At 37.2% G+C, this 26,184-nt stretch overlaps 1 long non-coding RNA gene across 4 annotated transcripts; it reads right to left on the bottom strand.

Annotated features, from left to right (window-relative positions):
• Positions 1 to 191: 191 nt before the first annotated feature.
• LOC112540908 (uncharacterized) lies at positions 192 to 26,184 on the bottom strand. 4 transcript variants are annotated; one of them, XR_015796818.1, is made up of 7 exons: positions 25,875 to 26,184; positions 20,562 to 20,859; positions 16,119 to 16,352; positions 11,837 to 11,924; positions 11,149 to 11,205; positions 10,065 to 10,246; positions 192 to 9,890 (listed from the first exon to the last, which is right to left on the bottom strand). It is a non-coding gene; the product is annotated as an uncharacterized LOC112540908 (long non-coding RNA). The 4 variants fall into 4 exon arrangements; XR_015796819.1 differs by lacking the exon at positions 20,562 to 20,859 and having other exon boundaries at positions 25,928 to 26,182; XR_003084945.2 differs by lacking the exons at positions 16,119 to 16,352; positions 20,562 to 20,859 and having other exon boundaries at positions 25,875 to 26,179.

The following is a 26,184-nucleotide window of genomic DNA, read 5'->3' as shown; positions in this document are numbered from 1 at the left end:
GAAGTTTGTGGCCAGTGAGGTTGTGTTTATTCAGATATAAGCTTCTGCTGACAGAATAGGTTTATTAACTTAAGTTGTCCTCATAAGAGTATTTTTAAACTTAGTTGTCAACCAGGTTATTAGTCAGGAGTTTTCAAACTTTGCAGTCTCATGACTCTTAAAATGAAAAACTTGTACAGGCCTCTCCCATGAATAAAACTAAAGATTTAATTGGATCAAGCAAGAAATGTACTACTTACTTTAGTAATTAAAGTTTATGTTACATATCAGATAAAACAAAAATACAGCAATTATATTTTATGAAACAATTTTACAAATAAAAATGTTTCATAATAAACAAAGAGTAGAAAATCCAGTACAATTGAAAACAGTATTTCCAATGGGAAGGATAAGCTTACTTACTCTGGGATAATTCCTGGAATCTTGGTTTTATTCTGAAAACAGCTATTCTCATTTACCAGTGTCAGGAAAAAAAGAAAAAAAAAGTATTTCCCTACCTTAAATCAGCTTCTCTTAAATTACTATTAAATTTAATGGGGATGATGTAGGATTCCCCCCCCCCCCCATTTGTTCTTTCAGGAAGTTTGTTAGTATGTGGGTGTGTGTCAGAGTCAGGGACGGTTATTTCTTTTTGTTTGTAATTTTGTTAGTCACCCAGAGCCATTTTCAGAGTTGGGTGGACTAGAAATTGGTTTAAAAAATCAGTAAGGTGTCTTGTGACCCTCTTGGGGGTCATGACTACAATAACTGATAACTAATTAGCTAATAGAATAATTATTACTGATTTCTACTAAAAACTGATTGCAGGGTAGCTGAGAAGCACTGGATAATATTATTAGTACTTAGTATCAAGGGTTGACTGATGCAGAAGACACTGAACTAATAATACAGTATCTTCCTCACCTTAACAATGGACGGGAAGCAATATTGCTCAGAAGAATAGCCTGTAAATAAAGGCATCGTAACAGGTAGGTTTAATCATGATAGAAAATTGCTAAATTCTTGAACCTGTTTCCATAAGTGCAGAAACTTGGCTGGAGAGAGTCTGTGTCCCCCACCCCCACCCCAGGACTAAAGCAGTGGAAAATTCCCTCCTGGCAGAAGGCATTCCTCTGATCTCTTAGGACAGGGCTTTTGGGCCATGACAGGAAGTGTTGACTCTCAGCAGGTGGCAGCATCTGGTCAACATTTAAATTTTTATATATTAACATAGTGGTAATTTTAGATACTTACATTTTATATTTTATATTTAACATAATCTCAGTGACTATATTTTCACCTAGTACAGACTGCACCTTAGATTGTACCCACAGAGTTTAGTTAGATAGTTTTATAAATGCATTTTAATTTAATTTTAATTTTTAATTTTATTTTAGGTCGCTGTCATTTTAAGACAGACTATGTATACTTTCCCCTTCATGGATCACTGCCTTGTCGTGGCGAAGGGGCTTGTGTAACTCAGTGAAGCCATGAGCTATACTGTGCAGGGCCACCCAAGACGGACAGGTCATGACAGAGAGTTCTGACAAAATGTGGTCCACTGGAGAAGGAAATGGCAACCCAGTCCAGTATCCTTGCCAAGAAAACCCCATGGACAATGTTAAAAGGCTAAAAGATATGACGCCGGAAGATGAGCCCCTCAGGTCGGAAGGTGACCAATATGCTACTGGGGAAGAGCGGAGGGCAATTCCAAGTAGCTCCAGAAAGAGTGAAGCGGCTAGGCCAAAGCCAAAAGGACGTTCAGCTGTGGATGTATCTGGAAGCGAAAAGAAGGTCCGATGCTGTAAAGAACAATATTGTATAGGTACCTGGAATGTAAGATCGATGAACCAAGGCAAGCTGGATGTGGTCAAACATGAGATGACAACACTGAACATCGACATCTTGGGAATCAGCGAACTGAAATGGACAGGAATGGGTGAATTTAATTCGGGTGACCATTATATCTACTACTGTGGGCAAGAAACCCTTAGAAGAAATGGAGTTGCACTCATAGTCAATAAGAGAGTCGGAAAGTAATGGGGTACAACCTCAAAAACGACAGAATGATCTCAGTGCGTATCCAAGGCAAACCATTCAATATCACAGTCATCCAAGTCTATGCCCCAACCACTGATGCTGAAGAAGCTGAGGTTGACTGCTTCTATGAAGACCTACAACATCTTCTAGAACTAGCACCAAAAAAAGATGTCCTTCTCATCATAGGGGATTGGAATGCTAAAGTAGGAAGTCAAGGAGTAATCGGAATAACAGGCAAGTTTGCCTTGGAGTACAAAATGAAGCAGGGCAAAGGCTAATAGAGTTCTGTCAAGAGAACAAGCTAGTCATAGCAAACACTCTTTTCCAACAACACAAGAGACGACTCTACACATGGACATCACCAGATGGTCAATACCGAAACCAGATTGATTATATACTTTGCAGCCAAAGATGGAGAAGCTCTATACAGACAGCAAAAACAAGACCAGGAGCTGACTGTGGCTCAGATCATGAGCTTCGTACTGCAAAATTTAGGCTTAAATTGAAGAATGTAGGGAAAACCACTAGACCACTCAGGTATGACTTAGATCATATTCCTTGTGAGTACACAGTGAAGGTGATAAATAGATTTAGAGGATTAGATTTGGTAGACAGAGTGCCTGAAGAACTATGGACGGAGGTCCGTAACATTGTACAGGAGGCAGCAACTAAAACCATCCCAAAGAAAAAGAAATGCAAGAAAGCAAAATGGCTGTCTGATGAGGCTTTACAAATAGCTGTGGAAAGAAGGAATGCGAAAAGCAAAAGTGAAAGGGAAAGATATAAGCAACTGAATGCAGATTTCCAGAGAATAGCAAGGAGAGATAAGAAGGCCTTCTTAAATGAACAATGCAAAGAAATCGAGGAAAACAATAGAATGGGGAAGACTAGAGATCTCTACAAGAAAATTGGAGATATGAAAGGAACGTTTAGTGCAAAGATGGGCATGATAAAGGACAAAAAAGGCAGGGACCTAACAGAAGCAGAAGAGATTAAGAAGAGGTGGCAAGAATACACACGAAGAACTATACAAGAAAGATTTTAATGTCCCCGAAGTCCATACTGGTGTGGTCACTGACCTTGAGCCAGACATCCTAGAGAGTGAAGTTAAGTGGGCCTTAGGAAGCATTGCTAACAACAAAGCTAGTGGAGATGACAGTATTCCAGCTGAGTTATTTAAAATACTAAAAGATGATGGTGTTAAAGTGCTGCACTCAATATGCCAGCAAGTTTGGAAAACGCAACAGTGGCCACGGGATTGGAAAAGGTCAGTTTATGTTCCAATTCCAAAGAAGGGCAATGCCAAAGAATGCTCAAACTATCGCACAATTGCACTCATTTCACATGCTAGCAAGGTTATGCTCAAAATCCTACAAGCTAGGCTTCAGCAATACATGAACCGAGAACTACCGGATGTACAAGCTGGGTTTCGAAGAGGCAGAGGAACTAGAGATCAAATCGCCAACATTCGCTGGATCATGGAGAAAGCACGAGAGTTCCAGAAAAATATCTACTTCTGCTTCATTGACTATGCAAAAGCCTTTGATTGTGTCGATCACAACAAACTGTGGCAAATTCTTTTTTTTTTTTAATATTTTTTTATTTTTACAACAAACACAGAACATACATAAACAAACAAAAACATAAAAAGGCATAAAAAAAAGCATCTTCCATTTTATACCGTGTGTCAACCAGTTACCAACTCGTTGGTGCCCCTTTCATAATCTTAAATTCTCATATCATCTATTCAAAATATACTTGTATACTTATCAATTAACAATTATTAATCATTCATAGCTAATCTATAGAATCATTTATTACAAGAAATTTTAACTTTCAATAGGATTAGTAATACATTTTCATCTATCGATTATATGTGTATATATATAATAATATCAAATTTCTATTATAAAATTTCCAAATCCATTACATTACTATATTTTCTCAGTATCATATAAAATTACTTATCTTCTTGCTCTAATTTCAAATCTCAATTTAACTCATCTCTGCACATTCCATAATTTTCAATAACTTCCTCCTGCATAAGTACTTTTTAATTTTTCCAATTCTTAAATGTTACAGTTCTAACCAGTATCAGTTACAATATCAGTTACAGTTCTAACCGGATTACAGTTCTAACCAGATTCTTCACTACATGTTTCAACAAAAATGTCTCTAGTTTAAAATCTATATGTTACTATATTCAACCATGTATAAATGTTAGTCTAATCTCTTGAAACATTTACAATCAAATACAATTTTTAACTATATATCTCAGATTTATACTTTATTCCAGCGCTTGCATAATTTTGAGTTCACCCTTTTCATTCAATATCCCAAAATATCTAGCTGTTTATTCCTTTTTCTATATTATTGGATAAAAGAAAGCAATAATAAATGTCCTTTCAAACATTCTGCTTTTTGAAGCTTCTGTCAGTTCCATCATTGTTGTATTCCCCTCGTTTTTTCTTTAAACATCTGAAGTAGTTTCTTTCAATATTGTTTTACTTCTTCTTTTTGTGCATTCTCTTAGTACGATTTTCCATTATAATCTTATATAATCTTTTTCTCACCCTCAGTGCCAAGAACAAGTCTGTCCCTCTTCATTTATCAGTTGATTAACCCTTTTAATTCTCAGTTTATAGGCCTCACAATAATTCTGTTTAATGTTTCTGATTTCTTATACTATTTCTTCCTTTTCCATTGATCCCGTTTTATGTTTAATTAAGTCCATTTTAGCTTTAATATCTTTTTTTCTTTTTTTTTTTGCGGGAATTTCTGCAGCTCTTCTTCCAGTTTTTTATAGTCATCCTCAATAGTTTAAAGATCTTTTTCTGCATTGTGTTTCTCGTATAATTTATTATCTTGATAAACCTTTATTGAATCAAAGGATTCTTTATCTTTGTTCTTGCCAAAAATAAGAAAAAAAAAAAAAAGCAAGAGGAGAAGAAAAAAAAAAAAAGAAGAGGAGGGAAAAGACTAAGTCTCTTTAAAAAAAATCCAACTGAGGGGGGAATGGAGAGCAAAGCAGAGCTTCTAGCAGAAAGAAGAGCTACTGCCACTAATCAGGGCTCTTGTGACTAGCTCAAACTTTCCATCTTGATATTTTCAAAATCGCTTTCAACTCCACTTTCTTATTTATAGTTACGGATGGCACCTGTATAAACATGCACATCCCACTATCTTTTTAGAAAGCACAGGGTCCTTGAGCATGCGTCACAATGGAAGAAAAAAAGCACTATGTCGAGCCTCTAGATGGCAGTGCAACTTTCTTTCATTTACTTTCTCTTAACTCCACTTTCCCCATTTCAAAATCAAAAAGTATAAATTTCTTATAACAATAAAGAAATCTTAGTCAAAAAAAAGGCTTAAGATAAAGAGTTATTGAGTATTAAAAAGAAAAAGCCAATCCAGTTAAAAATATATTTTTTTAAGAGAAAAACATCTTGCCAATTCCACTAAAAAGGGAAAGTTGAAAAGAAAAAAAAAATTTCGCCCCTTTTTTTATAAGGCTCAATCTCGCTGCTTAATCCACTTTTCTTCACTTTTAAAAATCTCTTTAAGTTACTTAAGGTGTTCTCTAAGAATAGTTGAATAGTAAAAGTCCATCTCACCCAGTTGACACCCCTCTCTTCCTTCTTCCTTTGGAGCTGTCCCGGCTTTCGCAGCCATTTTGGCTGGCTCTCCTCCGCCGGCTTCAAGAGCTTCTCCCGGGATCAATCTGGGACTTGCGGCATCCCTGAGATCCGCGGGACGCGCCCTTTGCGATCGCCATCTCTACGGGACGGCTTAGGTCCATCGGGACCGTCCGGGAGAGGAGATATCGGCTGCGATCCTGGGAGCCCAGGATCGCCCGCCGTATCGCCGCGACGCCAGCTCCGCCCTCTCAACTGTGGCAAATTCTTAAAGAGATGGGAGTACCAGACCACCTTACCTGTCTCCTGAGAAATCTGTATGCGGGACAACAGTTAGAACCGGTCATGGAACAACCAATTGGTTCAAAATAGGGAAAGGTGTACGACAAGGCTGTATATTGTCACCCTGCTTATTTAACCTATATGCAGAGTACATCATGAGAAATGCCAGGCTGGAAGAATCACAAGCCGGAATTAAGATTGCAGGGAGAATCATCAACAACCTCAGATATGCGGACGATACCACCCTAATGGCAGAAAGTGAAGAAGAACTAAAGAGCCTCTTGATGAGGGTGAAAGAGGAGAGTGTGAAAGCTGGCTTGAAACTCAACATTAAAAAAACTAAGATCATGGCATCTGGACCCATCAATTCCTGGCAAATAGAAGGGGTAGAAATGGAAGCAGTAACAGACTTCATTTATTTGGGCTCCAAGATCACCGCAGATGGAGACTGCAGCCATGAAATTAAAAGACGCTTGCTCCTTGGGAGGAAAGCTATGGCAAGCCTAGATAGCATATTAAAAAGCAGAGACGTCACCTTGCCGACAAAGATCCGCATAGTCAAAGCTATGGTTTTTCCAGTAGTAATGTATGGCTGTGAGAGCTGGACCATAAAGAAGGGTGAGCGCCGAAGAATTGATGCCTTTGAACTGTGGTGCTGGAGAAGACTCTTGAGAGTCCCCTGGACTGCTAGGAGGTCAAACCAGTCAATCTTAAAGGAAATCAACCCTGATTGCTCATTGGAAGGATCGATAATGAAGCTCAAGCTCAGATACTTTGGTCACCTAATGCGAAGAGAGATCTCTTTGGAGAAGACCCTGATGCTGGGAAAGATTGAAGGCAAAAGGAGAAGAGGACGGCAGAGGATGAGATGGTTAGATAGCATCACTGAAGCAATGAGCATGAAACTGAGCAAACTCAGGGAGGCAGTGAAGGACAGGAAGGCCTGGCGCAATATGGTTCATGGGGTCACGAAGAGTCGGACACGACTTAACGACTAAACAACAACAACATGTATACTTTCACAGGGCATCATCCTTGTACTGGTTCAAGACTGCAATAAACTTTGATTGATTGATTGGTTGGTTGGTTGGTTCTAGGTTAGTACTTGGATGAAAGATCTCCAGGGAATACCAGAGCTGAAGATTAAATTGGGAAAGTAAAAATGCATCCTGGAAGGAAACACTGACAGACTTCTTATATGAGCCAGGAAGCTTAGATCCTTACAGGAGAAAATGAAATAATTTGTTAACCCTTTATGCAAGAATGATAAAGATTTCTCATTTTCTTTTAACGTGAACTTAAATATTAAGTCGCTGCTGCAACCGAAATGTTATTCCACTGTCTTTAGTAATGGAGATCGACTGCTTCTTATCAAACATGCTTATTTTTTTTCTTTGCTATATCCACAGTACTTGAAAAACTTTAAGATGGCATAAAAACAAACAAAAACCCAAATCAGCCATTTGTACATGAAGAGGGTTACAGTATAACGACCAAAAGAATACTCCCCAACCTTTTAAGATAACTTTGGGTATAATTTTGGAAACACAATGGATTGGCATCAGTATTACATCTGGGGGGAACCACCATCATCATCAATCACAACATCACCACTATCGTTTATCTCAGACCAGTTAGAATGCCTCTTAATATTTGTGATAGTGCTTTATGATATGGCTTAATGGTTTTAAAGATTTTTTACATTATTTATGTGTTACTGTTATCTTTATTTTGGTTTATTTTATACCGGCCTGGGTTTATTTGACAGACTGTGAGGAGGCTGAGAAAGAAACATGAAGAATGTTAGACGTCGACTTCAGAGGGAAGATGAGTTTATCTCATAAGCAGCAGCACAAGGAAACTCCACCTGAGTGAACTCGCTAATAAAAGAGGGTCTGAAGTTCCTACCAGTTTCCAAAATCCTGTACTTTACCTCAGTTCTTGTATTAAACATCTTATTGAAACCTGTTTAATTCTTGTTTCTTTGATTTCATGCTACGTTACACACACACACACACACACACAAACGTGTGTGTGTGCTGGGGGAAGGGGAATGTAAAATTAATGGCATATGGAAAAGGTAGCAGAAGAGCAAGATGGAATTTAATGCTCTGCTTTTTTGCTGCTACGATCCTATCAATATTTCTCATAGGGTCTATGAGTTTTTGACATGATACCTTGAAAAATAACCATGCAGAAACTAGGAATGGGAGAAAAATTTGTTTGCTTCACATTTTAAGGTAAATTTACCTAATTACCCTATCAACCAGGAGTGGACAATCTTTGGTGGCTGGGCATTTCACCAAAAGTAAGTTTTGGTAGCCAAGACAGTCAAATATGATTTATTCATCCCTAGCTGGCTTAGACTGTTGGAGTAATTTATGTTGCCATTGCTTTACATAAACAAGAGAGGAAGGAATCCCATGCGCCAATAAAAAATTTTTTTAAAAAGCCAAACACTTTTCAGAAAATCTATTCCTTTTTCAAGGGCCCTTCTGGAATAGCTTGCTGACTGGTGTGTTTGTGGACTTTTTTTTAATTGGCACTTAGGATTCCTACATCCCTCTTTTGTTTAGTTCAGTGGCTGCCCTCCTCTTACATTGCTTTGGGTAAAAATTATATCAAAATTATATTTTTACAAAAATCTTTATATTCTTTCAGATATATAGACCTTGGGAGTTCCAGGTATGGCTACAATATGCATAGTTCTTGCAGATGCTTTTCCCATTCCCTTTCCAGGGTTCTTGCCTGCTGGGATACGTATCAATATATATTCAAGTATATAGCCATAAGTATTCTGCAGAAGTGCACTGAGATGCACAAAATCAACACACAGAAACTTTCTTGAATGTCTGCTGAATATACAAACTGATTTTTGTCAGGTTCATAAAATTAAAATTCCAAGGCTTCCTTAGGGAAACTCATGAATGCTATAAAATGTCTTTAATATATAAAACAAGCTCCTCGTGGATATAAGAAGTGCAGCTGAATTCCCCCACCTGGCTTCATTTATTTATCTATTTACTTAAATCAATCAATTTTTACGGCTGCCCAACTTGCAGTTGCAAAACTGGGTGGCTCATACTGGATTAAATATAACTAAAAGAGAACAAAAAGAAGAAAGAAAAACAATCACATCCAAGGCCAACCACACCTGCTATTTTAACCCTTACAGTATAGGGTCATCTAATGTCCTTGCTCAATACTGAGGGAAAAGACAGGTTTTACAAAAGGCCACCAGAGTCGGGGCCATCCCCATCTCAGGGGGTATGCAGTTTCACAGGGCAGATGCTGTGACAGAGAAGGCACATCCCTTGAGTCCCATCACAAGGTACTGCTTCTTAGGAGACATGAACATGCCCATCCTGCTGAATCTTATGGGAAAGGCAGAAATGATCAAATACAGATGGTCCGACAAATAACCCAGTGCTGTATTATAAAGGGCTTTTTAGATAATAGTCAGCGCTTCAATTGCATGCAGTAGCCTACTGGGAGGACAGTGTAGCTCGTGAAATATTGGTTTTGCATGGATATACCATGGTATGCCCATAACTACAGGCACTGCTGCATTCTGGATCACTGGTAACTTCCAAGTGGTCTTCAAAGGCAGCCCCATGAAAAGCACATTACAATAGTCCAGATGAGAGGTGACTAAGGCATGACTAACTGTGTGTAAGGCTTCCCAATCCAGGAATATGCACATTTGGTGCACAAGATGGATTTGTGGAAAGGCCCTCCTGGCCATGGCTGCTACCTGCTCTTTGAGCAAGAGTCCAAGAGGACCCCCAAGTTGTACACTAGTTCTGTCTCATGGAGTACTATCCCATCCAGAATTAATGACAAAAATTCCCAGATCCGGTAGTTCTTAAAATCCATAGCTTGAATAGGATTGTTGTTGCTAGGATTAAGCCAAAGCTTGATCTTCTCCATCCAGATCCATGTAACCTCCAGACACTGGAAAAGAACATTGGGAGCATTACTTGGTAAACCAAGGGTAGAAATATACAACTGAATATCATCATTATATTGATAATGCTTTAATTCCATGCTAGTATAGGACCTTGCCCTGTGATTTCATATAATGTAGATGTTGCATATGATTAGAGAAAGTAATAGTAACTTTCTTACCTCTAGATCACATTGCCACTGTTTTGAGACCCAAACCAGATCAAATGTCTCTTCTGCTATGTGTTGAGCCTTCAATAATCTGGGTCAAGTCAAATGGTGGCCATAGTGACCATGAATTCCTTAGCCACCTCTGACTTTGTAACCAGAATTGCATGTAGAATATGTATTTCTTCCAGAATGTACTGTTAAGCATAACAGGAAACAAACAAAAATATATTGAGTATACAAACAGTTAATTTTTAAATGGTATGCATTAAATTAGTTGTAAATAAATTCATGAAACATTGGTTTAGCATGATAACTGATTATAAGGATATATTATGAGATAACTAGATGATTGGAGCCACCTAGTGATAAACAAAATGTGTGCTCTTAGTTTTACATTTACTACTGTACTGATTTGTTTTCATACGTACATACATACAGTACATACACATACATACATACATACATCAAACCATTGCTTTTCAGGTTAAACAATATTATGCAAAGCACAGGATAAAAATAATAAACACTAAGCAAAATAAATTAAAGGCATGAAATAAAAAAAGTAAATTTAGTCTACACTACCACCATTCACTATACTTCTCCATATATTTCTACCCTTACAAGCCATCTTTGCTTCCAGTATGTCCATACACTGCTTCATGCATTGCCTTTTATTCTTTAAACTTCTCACCACTCTTTTGAGGATTTGATCAACTCCATCCAACTACAACTTACATGGTTTTTCCTTTCATCTGAACCAACCCAGTCTTCCCTAATGTATTTGTTTTGTGATTCCATCTCATTCATTTTCTCTATCTGACCTCAACATTCTTCTTTTATACCAGCCACTCACTTTTGTACTTATTTATCACACATTCATTTTTTATCCTAAACCCTAATTTTTTTTACTACACATATCCCATTCCTGCTTCATTCAAGTTACTTTTATGTGCCTCCTGAAATAACATAATAACAAAGTGGGCAGAAGAATGTTCTCATGTACAAATATCAATATAATGATGTTGGCAGAAGTATACTCATAAAGCATCATTTTGCTTCTTTCATTAAATGTTTATTCTGAAAGACAATATCTTACCTACTATCTTTCTATCAGCATCTGATCAATCTGGGGATCTTTTTGGACTCACAGCTCCTGTTGAATGAGCAGGTGGCAACTTTGAACAAAAAGCCCTTTGCACAGCCTCATCTGGTACACCAATGGTACCCTTTCCTAGATCAGGAGGTCCTTCAGACAGTCACTCATGCCCTAGTCTCCTCACCACTTGACTGCAATGTGTTATACATGGGGCTGGCCTTGCAGATCACTCAGAAGTTTCAACTCCAAAATGCAGGGGTGCAGGTAGTGATGGCATGCTCATGTGAAACCTCTGTTCCATGAGCTGCATTGGTTACCAGTCTGCTTCCAAGTGCAGTTCAAAGTGACGGTTATGGCCTATAAAGCCCTATGTGGCATAGGACTATCTTCCGTAGCATCTGCCCAGCCAATACAAGTAACAGCGTTGGCAAGCTTTGGGTCTCTTAATTAAACAGTGTTATCTTTCAGGATGCAGGAGGTGCATCTTCTCTATCATGGTGCCTTCCCTCTAGAATCGTGTCCCCCCTGAAATCTGGATGGCTCCCAGCTTGATAGCATTCCGGAGGGCCTTGAAAGCCTGGCTCTTTTCCCAGGCCTTGGATCAGAGTGGTTGGAGCCCTTATGAGTTATGTTTTTGGCCAGATTCATCATTTTGTGGGTTGTATTTTTTTTTTATTTGCTTTCTTACCTTTTTGCTGGTTGTTTTTGAATTGTACTGTCTTGCATTCTTTTGTTGAATTATGAGTCACACAAAGCCATTTGAACTCGGATGGCACCTAAATCAATTAAATTAAAGGAAATTGAACATATTAATATTTATTCATTTTCCCATTGTTAGTAAATATTTCATCAACGTACACACATTCATCCACTTACCCTGGTTTTTTTTTTCCCATTTATGTATAACTGCTGTTGTTCATTCCATTTTCCAACACAACTATCTTGATTTCTTATATGTTAATTTGGTTCTCGGTTTGCTTCCAAGTACAATTCAAGGTGCTGGTTTGGACCTTTAAAGCCCTACATGACATGGGGCCAGATTATCTGAGTGATCGCCTCCCCCCAATTATTTCTAGCCATCCCATCAGATCCAGCAGGAGAGGCATGTTGCAGGTCCGGTCTGCTAAGGGGTTCCATCTGACAGGAAACAGGAGATGAGCCTTTGCTACATGGCACCTGCCCTCTGAACATCATCCCCCCTGAGGTAAGGTTAGCTCCTTATGGCCTTTTGGAAAGCCCTCAAAATGTGGTTGTTTTTTTTTCCCATAAGGCCTGGGGATACCCTGACAGCAGACAGCCTGTACATTGGTTGCACCACATATGACATCTTAGTTAACCTTTTCACAATCTTGTTTGTACTTATGCTGATTATTTAATCATTTAATTGATTTTTATATTCAGTTTTAATAGTTGGTTTTATTGCACGCTGCCCAGAGTCACTTTGTATGAGATGGCCTCATAAATTTAATAAATTAATAAATTAAGCAAAATAACCACATAATTAGGGCACCAAGGGAAGGGAGGCACCACAGAGTTTTTCTTCTTAGCTATCATGCTCTTAACTCTTTCACTCCCACACTAAACTTTACTCATTTTTTGTGTAATTATCCTTATCTGCTGTGTTTAATTTTAATCTGCATTGTTTAAAAAATGTTTTCTTTGGCATGATGAGTGTCTGAAGATTAAAAGTTTGATTTGTAGGTGTCTCAGATTTGTTTCCATCTCATGGCATGAGAGTTTGCACTGTGCTTAGGGCATCAGTTGACCTTCATCTGGTCCTGAGTGATTGTCAGATCGTTCAGTGGCACTGGCTCTTTAACAACTCATGACGTACTAACAAGAAAGCAGTGGACTACAGATAACAGAGTTAAAGATCAACTCTCTGTCAATTCTCTGTCCCATCTTTGTATATCACTTTGCTTGCTCTTCGTCTAAAATATTGCTAATCTGAGGTCACTTCCTTCTGTTTTCTACACAGGCATAGATGCATAGAGCTCATGTTGACTCTTCTCCTCGTAGGAAGTGCCCTTCCTTCTTCCAAAATGTATTTCTTGCAAATAAATCTCTTTTCTGTTACAGTTATAAAACCTGCTTTCCTAATCATTGTTCAAATTAAATTCCTGCTCTTAGATACACACACACAGAATTATCCAACGATCAGATGGACAAATAGATGTTGACTTCTACTGCCCTCATAGCTGGTCAGTCAAGACTTTCACATAAAATTGTTTAGTAAGATAGAAAAGGTACAGAAAACTAGCTTACCAGCCTTAGTAATATTAATGCTATATGCAACATTCCTTCTTTACGTTAAAGACAGCATAAATCAGTTTTGGTACATTTTGGCCAGTATGCCACAGGTTTAGCCAAAATCCAGTTTTGTCTCAAGCTTCTTTATGCTATTTTATGCAAGGTAGGATCACTAATCTAGAGATGACCTTGAAAGCCAAGCTAAATAATACTAATACGATGGTACATGCAGTGTCCTGACATACATTCAACCCCGCCTTTTGAGTTATTTTCTTACAGTATGCTATTCTGGGAAAATAAAAGCATTATCAATGAAGTATATAATTGATATTTTGTGTAATATATTAATGTAGGTGCAGCAAATATAATAAAACAGAAGTCATTAAAGCAAGACAATAAACAGCATGTTCTACCATTTGACCTATAAGATACATGTTTCTTAACATGTAGGTAACCCATTTCTATCCTAACGTAAGCAAAGTTCAAAGATTATCAAGTATTATAGCAATGATTTACTTTGTTGAGATTCTATTCTATATGAATAGCTTGTGAGAGTTATATGAGCAACTGATAAAGTTCAGATATATTAAATAAGAATTCTGTTAAATAATGTAATTGTTTTTCCTTGATTTCTGAAAAAAGGTAGAAACATCTGAGATGAACATGTACAATTTATTTGTGAGTTCAGTATTTGAACTCCATCTTTCACAATGAAAACTAGATAGCAAATTGTCAGTGAGAGCAAATTAAACCAAAGAGAATTTTGAGTGAAAACAAGGATCTGTCTGTCAAACATAGGTAACTAATTCTTTCAAATTTTTAAAGTCTGGTTTACTTTTAAATCAAAGTCCTTCCAACCCCACTCAGGCCACAAATTGACAGCAACAAAAGGTCATCTCTTTTGTTTCTTACAATCTTAAGATATTTATTTATTTATTTATTTATTTATTTATTATCTTAAGATTGTTTATTTTTTATTTTCTTCTGAACCAATTCTATTGTGCAAGTCTAAGTGGCATATAACAAAATATTTTTATTCTTATTATGTCATATGTATCTGCAGCAAGATGAAACGCCTCTTCATTAAAGGTTACGAACTATAATATATCACACTGGTTCATCTTCCCAATCTAGGGCTGAAAGTGAGTGATTACCCCAAAGTCAGCCAGCCAGCTTCTGGGCCTATGGGAGGACTAGAACGTGGGTCTCCCCTCTTTAATCCAGCACCTTAACCACTACACCACACTGGCTTTCAATATGTACAACACATTACAATAATTCCAAAACAATCAGAATTATGAAATACAGCAAATAATACTGAATACTATCAATATATATTTAACATGATCATAATACCATTTGTTGCACCCACCTTCTAGAACATTCTCCCCCCCCCCCCGAAGTGAGGTCATCTCCATCACTACCTATTTTCCAGAAGTCCCTCTAGACCTGGCTATGTCATGTGGCCTGGGGATCTCAGGGGACCGGTGAAACCTTGAGGTGGCTCCCTTGCTGATCTAATCCCTTGTGTGTTTTATGCTTTTTAAAAACTTTTTAATTTGATTGCTTTTGACATATCTATTGTTTTTACATTTTTTGCTGTACGCCACCCAGGGTCACTTCTTGTGAAATGAGTGCCCATATAAATTGGATAGACAAATAATCATAAAAACTAAAACATCTTATAATACAGAAGTAGCCAGATGCATTGCAATTCAGAAACATCTCCCATTCTCACCTAGAACTTAAAAGCACACTTAAAAAGTCATGTTTTTAATACTAGGAAAACTAGGAGTGATGGTGCAAGTTTTAATAGGTTGATAGGAGGGCAGCCCCAAGGAAGTGTACAGACTCCCCTCTGTTTTTGCACTTCATTAGCCTGGGGACTCTCAGGCAGCACTTTCCACAGGCACGCATTCTAGTAGTTATACTGGAGTCTTCAATGGTTATTTATAAAGATTTGATTTTTATACCTTTCTTTGTTGCAGTAGATTAGAATAGATTAGATTAGATTGTACATTAACACAAACAATTTCATCATGTTCTCCCGTTATTCCACATTGGCAGGATAACTTCAATACTGTTGATAAAGTTTTAGTAAGGAGATTAGATTTAAAGTTGCTAATGTGATATTAAATTAGATCCCTAAATGTTGGAATTGATCTACCTATAAAGAATTTTGATCTAGTGTACCTGGATTATTGCAAAAAAATATTCTTATGTATTGTTGGAAAGATATTTCCATACCAGATCCCAGTAGTAGGCTTTATGAAAACTGCTCTCTCAGCCATTGATTTAACTCTTTACTGATGCAATGGTAAAATATGATTCCATGATATCAAGGTTTAATTTATTGTGTACTAAACATATATGTTCGCTAGATTTCATGTGTGCTTCTACAATCCAGTCACTGCAAAGTGTCAGATAAAATTTTCAATATCAATCACCACATTCACAGCTTTTCAGAAAGTAAATAAGGAGGAAACACAGGATACATCTGGAAGCAAGGTGTTCCATGTCCCCTTACTATCTCACAGGGAGAGGACTCTAAACATCCTTCCCTTCCTTCATGGATGAAACAGGCAGATTTTACATAGAGAAAATGGCCTCTAAAGTACTCTATAGCCAAGCTTTATATGTCTAAACCAGCACTCTGAAACCTATTGCAAACCAATACAGCTGCTGAAAAATTGGTGTCGTATTACATGAGCAGTACTCACCGGCCAAAATCTTGGTTGCCACATTTTGTACCAGCTGCACTTTCTTGATAATGTCCAAAGGTAATTAGGCAGCCCCATGTAGAACATGTTACAGTGGTCTAAGTGCTTGGTAATGAGGGAATGAGTCACTGTTGCCAAGGCTGTTCATTATCTAATTAGAAGATGTCTTTCATTCAGCAGTATCATAAACCAGCTTTGTAACACTGCAATTCTTTTCACACATCTGAGTAAATCCTAATGAAAGCATGACAGTGATTTATGAGTATATAGAAAAAAGACTGAATTAGAAAGCACTTTTCCACTTCTTGTAGACCATATTTTGTTCTTTTAGCTGATTGTTGCAAAAATTACCTCAGACAGCTAAGTTATTTAGAAGTAAGCCAACTTCAAAAACTGTTGAAAGAAACAGGGCACTTCTATGAGGCTCGTGTTGCTATCCCATTGTGTTGTTTGGAGCATTCAACTTTCCTCAAGCTTTCATTCTGACTGCAGCCACCATAATCCTGACTGCACCATTGTGGGAATGGCCAGAGGTAATCTGTGCATTTCTCAGAGATGGCTCTAATGCTGGGAAAGAATGAAAGAGGACAACCAGCAGCAAGGTGGATGGACTCAGTTACAGTGGCAGTGAGTGCACAGTTGGGAGACTTCAGAGAACGGTTTAGGGATAGGTCGTCATGAAATCTATCTATGTGGTCACTAGGAGTCAAAAATGACTGGATAGCACATAATCAGTCAATGCTCAAAGTCCCTATATTATAAAACTGAATTCTAAGTTGCTTCAAGGCTGATGTGATAACAGATAAAAGATAAAGCAATTTTCAATTCTCCTTTTCTGTTCAATTCAAACGGCATTTCTGTGGCATTTAGTACAGTATTTCTGGTCTTTTCAAATTTCAGCCTAAATGGACAAGAATTCTGAATTATTAAGAGCAGCTGTAGTTTTAAACAATAATTTTACGCTATGTTTTATAATATATTAGTTTTAATTAATAATATAGTTGCGCAGCAGTTCTGATCAGTTTCAAAGAATAAGAAATGAATTGGGAAAAATTATACATGAAGCAAGGTATTCTGGAGCAAAGGTCATACAACTATTATCACCAGCTCTCTGTGCAGGTAGATTTAACTGAAATCACAGTTAAGTAACTTTTATTTCAGGTGTATATTGTTGATGACTAAGTTTGTTCTTGTCCCTTTAAAGCAAGGAAAAATATTGCAACTTTCCATTCAACTTTTGTTACTCTATCAATGGAAATTGAGAATAGTTGTTTCTAGCTATCAACATATCTCATTGAAGAGATATTTTTGTAATATCAAGAACACAAACATTTATTCTTTTATTTGGAAGTAAGCATAAGTCAGTCGGATTTAATTATTTCAGTATTAACAAGATTGGGCTGCATGTGTACAGAATGCAAAAAGAGTCCAGTTGGATCAGTCTAAAGACCTGGTTCAGCTTTCTATGAAGCACCGGCCAAACAAATTAATCAGTTTGATGCACCTCCTATCTTTTTTTGATGCAACCTTAACAGCATTCAAAAGCAAGCAGTACTATAAGCAGTAGAACTGCTAGTGAATGTGTTTTCTAACCTACTGAACTAGAATTTCTGAAGATTAGAAACTGGCTAGGAATTTTTAATAGAGACAGATGACTGAGACAGGTTATTAAATAAGATATGTGTATTTCTTCCCTCAGCAGTAGTTATAACCACCTTATGAAGTGATAAGAGTTTCAGAGTCACACAAATCTCTTATCCCAATAAGTTTCCCCTTACAAAAACTACTGATCCATCCATTTTTGCAGCTGTTTTTTTAACTGAGCCTTGTATCTTCTTCCTGTCATCTGAATCTTGTGCATCTTCCAGGTCCTCCACATTCTTCTGCCATCCAAAAGATGAACCTCCATTGTATTATTTTAATAAATTGGTGGATCACAACTTCCATCTCTCTCTTTTCCCCTCCCCTATATATTGTTAAATTGGCATAAAATGTGGACAGGCACAGGTTTATTTATTTTTTTGCATGCTATTCAGTAAGTTTCGGGTCTGTCCTCCAGAAACTGACCTCCCAATAAAGGACATCTATTTAATAAGCATATAACACTAAAGAAAAATTAAAAACAGAGCTTTTCTGTCTGTCATTCAATTAGGCTAACAATCAAAAGCATAGCAGGAGGCCAGACAAAAGTGACAGAAGAGAACTGTACAATGGGGAAAGCAAGGAAAAACAATAGCCAGAGACAAGGAACATGTACAGGAAAATAATTTATTGTAAGTTGAATGATGGGGTAACACATTATTTCATAAATTAAGGAATGACTGGGGGGGGGATTGAGATACCTTGACAAATCAGTCTAGATTGCAATTTAAAATTAAAATATTGTTGATTTTAATTATTCTTTTTTAATATCCCACCCTATTAAAACACATACATTCTTCCATTTATTGCTGCTCAAAATCTGATGATTAACTATAGTTCTCTATTCCTTCTCAAGAATCCTCTTCTACATTTCAATTTCCTGCTGCTCATAATTGCCTTGTTCTATTGCTTCCTTACTATAAAACATGAGATTTCAAATCTGACATGACATTATTACATCCCACTAGTAGAATTTATTTCCATATTTGCATTTCTATTATTTTAATTCCTTCAGTTGGAGGAAATAAAATTATATTTCAAAATGTAATGACCTTATTATCCATTTTAATAGATCTCCAGTGTTGTCCCCAGCATGAGTGAAATAGAATTAAGGCAAAAATGTGAGTGCCCAGAGGTTAAGCTGAAGCTGAGCACAGTATAAGATATAAGATAATACAGTGTTTTTACTACTTTCATGGGAAGAAAGTAAAGGAATGAGTTGTAATGAATTAATATGGATTCTTCAAGTTGAAATATTTCATCACAATTTTTATAACAGATAAGGGAAGAGAGTTCATTTTTAGAAATTCCATAATAGTGACATTGAGGGATTGTGTTTAATGACAGTAGAAAAATGAGAATAGAACTACAGCTGATGTCTACTTCATGTGCACATTTTATTTTATGATACTGGAAAAAAGACTGAAATATACCTGGTTAGTAAGTTCACTCTGAAATACAGAATGCACTATACTCTATATCTGGTTAGTAGGTTTGTAAAAATGATTGCAAAAGAAGTAAAGACATTTACTTTGAAGTAAAAAAGAAGTTTGAGCTTGATAATGAAGCTCAAGCTCAAGCTCAGATACTTTGGTCACCTAATGTGAAGAGAGGACTCTTTGGAAAAAACCCTGATGCTGGGAAAGATTGAAGGCAAAAGGAGAAGGGGACAGCAGAGGATGAGATGGTTAGATAGCATCACTGAAGAAATGAGCATGAAACTGAGCAAACTCAGGGAGGCAGTGAAGGACAGGAAGGCCTGGCGTGATATGGTTCATGGGGTCACAAAGAGTCGGACACGACTTAACAACTGAACAACAAAAAAAGAAGTAAAAGTAAACATTTAAAGTAAAGAACTAAATTGTGTGAAACATCTGCTCAAAGATGTCCCAGATGTCCTAAATACATTATTTGCTCAAGTTTGCTCTTATTCTATACTACAAGAATTTCATCAGGTCTCTAAAGTGGCTACTTATTTTCTGTATGCTGGGTGAAGCAAATAAATTAATCTCTGTCCATTACACTGTTGTGCTTAAATAGGCCAAGTGGGTTTCTGCACAATCACACTTCTTCATTCATACACACATGTTGTAGAACCATCAACTGTAACTTGGTATCCTATACTGTCAGCCAACCATTCATTCTGGGAACATCTTTCCACATTTTACCACTTTAACCCATCATTAGATCCCACTCTTATAATGTGTTCTAACATTTAACTTCTTTAACCTGTCAGTAGGTTATACACTGGGATCAGCACTCAGGCTACTAACATTACCACTGATGTCCATTTGATATCCACATTTAGCAGCTGAACTTGTCAGTCAGTCCTCAATTCCAGGAGTATCTCTTCCTGATTATTCTGATTTATTTATTTATTTTGGTATTTATCAAAATTGTGCTATTTATTAATTTTTTGGTTTCATTCTCTCAAATGTGGCCATGCTACAAATATGCAAAATGTTGCCTTATTCCTTGTATGTTCATTTGGGTAAATGATGAGTATTCAGTTTACAAATTACAGCAAGTTAAACTTTTACATTATTTTTTTTAACTTGGTTAAATAAGAAATTACAGTTAAGCATTGAAAGTTGTCACTTGATTCATATCTTAATCTAAAACTAGGAAAAAGAGGAAGATAAGGGAAAAGGAAAAGGAAAGAAGACAGGGATTAGGAAAAGTTCTTAGAGAACTTCCTAGGAGACTTTAAGTTCAAAGTCTCAGCGTGGTAATCTTGAACTTTTCTTTCAGATGTTATGGGTAGAGATAATTTGCTGGATAGAACCAACAGGCTAAACATACCTTTTTATGGATACAATTCTTAAAACCTTTAGGATACAGCATCCTCTCTTCTGTTGCTTCAGCCCATCTCCTTATTAGTTCTTCACCAACTATCCATATATAAACCATTCTGATGTTCTTCCTTTGCCCTCTTCTTCCACTTCTCAATTTGCATACACATGTGATGCTACTTTTCCCTACTGGTAATTGGTGGTTGAGTACAGTTTCCTGTCTGGCATCTTTTCTGGGTCTGATACCATCTTTATACGTTTATCATTGTCTGTGGTTAACTATCAACTTCATGGAGAACTTTATTCTTCTGAAAAATTGAAAGAAAGTGTGAAATGTGAAGATCTAAAGATGATAAGGGATGAAGGAGTCCTACTCTTTAAAATTATGCCAAAACAAAATAATATTTCAGGCTTAACATTGAGGCTGTTAGCACAAACAGGTCACTGGCATATCACAATAGGAGCGTAACACTAGGGTGTTATAGCAATGGTTCTGTCTTCTTTTTTCTGACTTAAATCCTTGGGCATACTGTATGAACAAATGGGGTAGGTATCAAAACTGAAGTATTAATGTTTCTTACTTTTTGTGAATCTCCAAGGTCTTGAATTATGTAGGAAATCTGTTACTGCATTTCACAAATCAAATAAAATTCATCATTGAAAAAGAATGTACAGTAAATGCATAATACCTAAATAAATAAATAATACCTAAATAGGTATGCACAGGCAGTCCCCGGGTTAAGAATGCAATCTGTTCCTAAGTCTGTCTTTAAGTCGAATTTGTATGTAAGTTGGAAGTCGTACTTACAAATGAACTGCCTATTACTAAAAATGGTGGATGGCATTCTCCTTCCTCGAGCCAATAATGAACCGCTGAAGCCGCACAATGTTTTCATGAACCACTGAAATCTGCTGAAAACAGACTATGTATTAAAAACACGCAGCTTCAGCAGTTTATGAAAACATTGTGTAGCTTCACCAGTTCATCTGCTTGAGGAAAGAGAATACAGTCCACCATTTTTAGTAATAGGCAGCCTGTTTGTAAGTATGAGTTGTCCATAAATTGAATATTCTTAACCTGGGAACTGCCTGTAGATAGCTAGAGGTTTTTCCAACAACCTTAATATTTACAATGAAATATGAACCCAAAAATGAACTGCAGATTTACTAAAAGCCTTCATTTTTAAGGCTATCAAATATAGTGGACTATCTTTATCCCTAGTCCTCAAGAAACATTCCAGTCTAGAAACATTTTATACTTTCTCTATTAGTTTATTTCAAATTGTTTCTACTTTTAAATAACAGGGTTGACTACATATGGATTTGACTAAGAAACCAATTGCTTTTGCTGATAGTTTGACTATTATGGACAAAGTGTCATTAACATAAATGGGAGTAAATAGACTTCAGATTGAGTAAAATTCATCTATATGCTACTAAAACTCTTGTGTTTGTCTGTTTGTAACCTTCAATTGGGAAAAACAGTGCATCATAGGACAACAATTTTTCACCCAAGGAACCTCAAATGGGCTAACAGAATGCATTTACAGAATGTGTCCAAAATGCCATCCCGAAATTTGGCAAATTTGTGGCTGCTTCAGCACTGCCATGCTGCCACCACTTCAGTGCCACCACACTGCCATGGTCACATGATCATCATTTACAATGCTTCCTGACAGTTTCTCACAAGTCAATGGGGAAGCCGGAAGGAAGTCTAAACTCGATCATGAGCACTGACACTCCATGCTAGCTTCCCACAAGCAAATTCAGTGGGGAAGGAGCAGGAAGTCAGAAGTCACTCCCACTCCCACTGCTTTTTTGCCCACCCATGGTCATTCTGTTTCTCTGTTTAGATAAGAAAACATATCTGAAATGATCACCCAACGGGTCACGGGTTGTCTAGTTAATATTAAATATTAGCTATTGTACTTTACCACTTCTATTTACTTCAGATTCTTTACCTATGCAATATTGTTCAAGAGCTATATAAAACTGTTTGGGTTTCAAATACACTAATACAGGTGAAATTGATCGAAAATGCAAACAAAGCAAGCTGTTCATAATCGGATCTGAAATGCCGAAGTAGGAATTAGTAAGGAGGAACACACAGTTGGACTATGTGGCCTAGGAAACACAAATGAAGTATGAGAATGACTTTTTAATGTCTACAATGATTTCTTCATTACTAACACCTTATCCAAACAACTCAGTCAATGCTTATAGGCATGTTAAGAGAATATTTGTAGCTCAGGGTTGAACTGTTGAACGCAGGGTGTTCCTCTGATTTGTTAGTATATTTGTCCATCAAACTGAAAATAGGTAGTGAAGCAGAGGTTGATGAGGTCCATGATTCTGGGTATTTCTATCTTAGTATATTTGGTTAGGTTGGGTGTGTTGTGCAGTACTGCTGCCATGGATTCTTTCTCTAGTTCTGGATGTAAAGAATGCTGTGACATCGAATGAAACCATAATTTCATCTTCATCTATTTTTAAGTCTTTGATTTTCTGGAAGCACAAACATACCAAGAAATCAGAGGAACACTCATGGGACCACCACTCTCAGGACTCATAGCAGAGATTGTAATGCAGCGTCTAGAAACTCTAGCACTTCCACACATACAACCAAAAATATAGATTCGGTATATAGACAACACCTTTGTTGTAATAAAAAAAGGAACAACTAGAAAAGGCACATGAAACAATCAATAAAATCTTCGAAGGAACAAAATTCACAAGGGAACAAGAAAACAACAACACACTACCCTTCCTGGATATCCACATCAGCAGAGGAAATGACAGCAAATTAGAAACACAAGTCTATTGAAAAACAACCCACACTAACCAAGTGCTCCATTACCAAAGTAACAACCCAACCTCCCACAAGAGGAGCTATATAAGAACATTATTCAAATAAGCACAAACACACTGCAGCAACCCAGAACAGCAGAAAAAGGAAACAGACTACCTATATAAGATCTTCCAACAAAATGGATACCCACACAACTTTATCAAAAAGTGCCTGACCACTCAACCTACTACAGCACAACCAACACAAGCTATGAAAAGAGTAACACTGCCATACATCAGAAATGTCTTAGAAACTACCAACAGACTATTACAACCACATGGCATCTCTGTAGCACACAAACCAACTAAAGCCCTCCAAAACATCTTAAGCAAACCAAAAGACCCATTAGCCCAAGAAGAAAAATAGGAGTCATCTACAACATATAGTGTAAGGACGGTAACAACCACTATGTAGGACAAACAGGCAGAAGACTAGCAAAGTGCATTCATGAACACCAACTAGCAGTCAGAAGACACAATGAAAACTCCTTAATCTAACAACACATGGACAGACTCAACCATAGTTTCAACTGGGAAACTGTCAGCATCTTAGATCAAGCTAAATCCAAAAACACAAGGGAATTCCTGGAAGCTTGGTATTCAGACAAGTCAGCCATCAACAGGCACATAAACAACATTTACACACCATTCAAGAGAGACAATAAAAAGGAAATAAAAAGACCAGAACACCTCCTCGCCAGCAATCAACATCCCAGATAAACTGGGATTAACACCAGGATTAACACCAGACAGTCAAGCAGAAAACAATACCCTCCTCAAGGAACTACCAACTCAGACAATCAAACAGTAAACAACAGCCTCCTCTAGGAACTTCCAAGAAAAAAAATAACACCCCCTCTAACACTGACAGGGCTAACTATTGTATATAAACAGAGAACAAATCCCACTTCCTTCTAGCACTGAAGATGTTACCTAGTTGGGTAATGAAACATCTGCAAGAAAACTACTAGGCTCAGAGAACCCCAAGAACTCTACAGTATTTTTGCTCTATAAAACAGAAATGCAGTGTCAGCTACAAATTGAAATAATCTTAATGCTCATTTCATATGAAAATTATTCCTCAAACTATGATTATGTAAAGAATGATTGAGGTTCTTTGACCAGAGGATTATGCCACACTACATCTTTATTGGTGCCATATACAGTAAATGCTGATGCAAGAAAAATAGGGCATTTTAAAGCTCTACAGTACTCTGTCATATAGTTTAGAATACAGAACATGTTACAAGTATCCATTACTTCTGTAGTAGATATATGTAGGGACATAGCATTGAGTAGAAGATTCTGTGAAAATCCCTGATATAAAGCTTTGTTTACAATTGCACTGTTTTCTTTGAAACTTGAATAGAAAGCTTTGAACAATGGTAAAATGCTATAATTAGTCTGGCTTAGGATTTAAAGATGTAATCACAGCGATGGAATTTTAAAAATGCTAAAATTCTATGTTCTGTGTAGGAAACAAATGCTCTTGCTAAATCAGTAAAACATGGGGCTGACTAATTCAAGTTAGTTTCCTGTTTAGCTACCTCACCATTGTACTGCCCTTGATTTACCTAAAATATCAAATGCTTCTTCTTAGGCACTTAGGAAACATTTCTAAGTAGGAACAAGGAACTGAAGCAATTCTGAACAGCATTTTGTTTGAACATGTCTAGTTTTGATTGCACTTGTGTGTTCTCAAAAAAGAAATAAAAAGCCTTATTGTCTGTGTTAATTAAGCATACCCTTGTCCTCAGAATGACTTCACTTGTTTAAACAAAGGTACAAAGGTAGAAAGTGATGGTGCTCTGATTTTCAGTATGCACCACAGTCAAAGTTAACTCAACAGTACCTGGTATTCTCAACATGCAGCAATATCTGGAATAGTTTTAAGAGTTTTGCAGTACCTGCATGTTTAGTTACCCTGTAGTTTCTCTTTTAGGATTTATCACATCAGTTGGTTGAATAGCCCGTGCTCTTTCACATGCTGGGACTGAAATTATTCCTTAAGAACTCTACCAGGCTGTTTTCTTAATTTATATATAATACAAATCTATAAATATGTGTAATTTCTAGGGCAATTATAGGATTGCATCCTGAATTTGCAGCTCCTAAACCCACCTGTCTAGGAGTAAGTTCAGTTAAAACTCATTTCTCATTGCTAAAATACCTCTTTTAGCTCGGAAATGGTTCATAGTAAAGGTCTGCCAAAATCTTGCTCCAGGGATTAGAGGCGGCTGACTGGGGACAGGTTTTTACGGGGGATTGCATTCTGCTGAAGAAATACTATCCTCAGAAACATTAAGTGCTGCCAACTGTTTAATTTTTAAACACCAAATTCTGATTCTTTGTTTAACGATTCTTGATGGCATGCTTTAAAAAAGGAGTACGCTTATATCCAAGATTATAGATAACTGATAAACTTCAACCCTTGGTGACATGTCAGGAATTAAAATATAATTCCTTGCCTGTTTACCGGGAAAAGTAACTCCTACTGAGTTGAGTGGCAATCATTATTGCCAGGCAAACCTGCAAAGATTTGCATTCTTCTCCATGCACGTTTCAGCACCGGGAAATGGAGATCGCGTTGCCTCCCGACGGGCTGGAGTGACAGGTTGTTTCGTAACAGGCAGAAGAACGCCCAGAGACCGTTCTAGATTCCTTTCACGGCTCTTTCCCCAACGTTTGGCAACCTGAGATTGCGACAGCCAGCAAAGATCGAGTTAACGCTGGAGAGCATCGGACACGTCAGGGGCATGTGATCAGCCGACTCAGAGGCACTCGCC

Source organism: Python bivittatus, unplaced genomic scaffold (assembly GCF_059951505.1).
Source record: "Python bivittatus isolate LINGU-HERP-01145 unplaced genomic scaffold, Pbiv_v1 ctg000350_np1212, whole genome shotgun sequence".
Lineage (NCBI taxonomy): Eukaryota > Metazoa > Chordata > Lepidosauria > Squamata > Pythonidae > Python > Python bivittatus.
The sequence above is the reverse complement of the archived record's forward strand: the minus strand, read 5'-3'. Positions and strand labels throughout refer to the sequence as shown.